This window comes from Austrofundulus limnaeus, unplaced genomic scaffold, assembly GCF_001266775.1.
Source record: "Austrofundulus limnaeus strain Quisiro unplaced genomic scaffold, Austrofundulus_limnaeus-1.0 Scaffold326, whole genome shotgun sequence".
NCBI lineage: Eukaryota > Metazoa > Chordata > Actinopteri > Cyprinodontiformes > Rivulidae > Austrofundulus > Austrofundulus limnaeus.
This window is the reverse complement of record NW_013952728.1, coordinates 193,070-193,794: the sequence shown is the minus strand read 5'-3', so window position 1 is coordinate 193,794 and position 725 is coordinate 193,070.

The window sequence follows — 725 nt, the reverse complement described above, 5'->3', positions numbered from 1 at the left end:
GTTTTAGTCAGTTTTAGTTATTTCTATATTTAATGGTTTTAGTCCAGTTTTAGTCGACAAAAACAAAAAAAATTGTTTAGTTTTATTCTTTAAAAAAGACAGCATATTAGTCTTTACAAATTAATTTGAGTAATTTGTGTTAACGTTTGTGAATTTGTGTTTGCCCAAAACAAAAACATTCTCACTTTGTGGCTTTATTTCTCAGAATTTGCTAAAGTGCAATGAACATACACAATACACATGCCCTGTAAGCAGAAAAGGGGAACAGGCATGTTCAACTGAAACTTGTCAGCCAGGAAGATGCCGATGCATCTTATTTATAAAAACKGACATCATGCAGTCCTAAACTTAGTTAGTAGACTATTAAACTTGTGCAAACAAGTGTTTACAAGCACCAGGCTTTTATTCAGAACAGAAGCACCGACATGCACAGTGGCTAACTCCCCCCGGCCAAAAAAAAAAAAAAGAGTTTTACTTTCATCATGAACGTAAATAAACAGCTTCTGAGCACTCAGAATGGACCTGCAACAGCTTTTAATGGTGGTGAAGACGTTACTCCCTGGTTAAGCTACAGGTGACGGACGGAATTTTTTATTTATTTTTTTTGCGAAGCGGCGCAGGCTGTGAGAGAACAGGAGTAAATGTTCTGTGCTGCGCGTGCGTGTAACAGCGCTGCTGTCCCTCCCTCCACTCTGCATTCTAAATAACTGACAGACCACCGACTA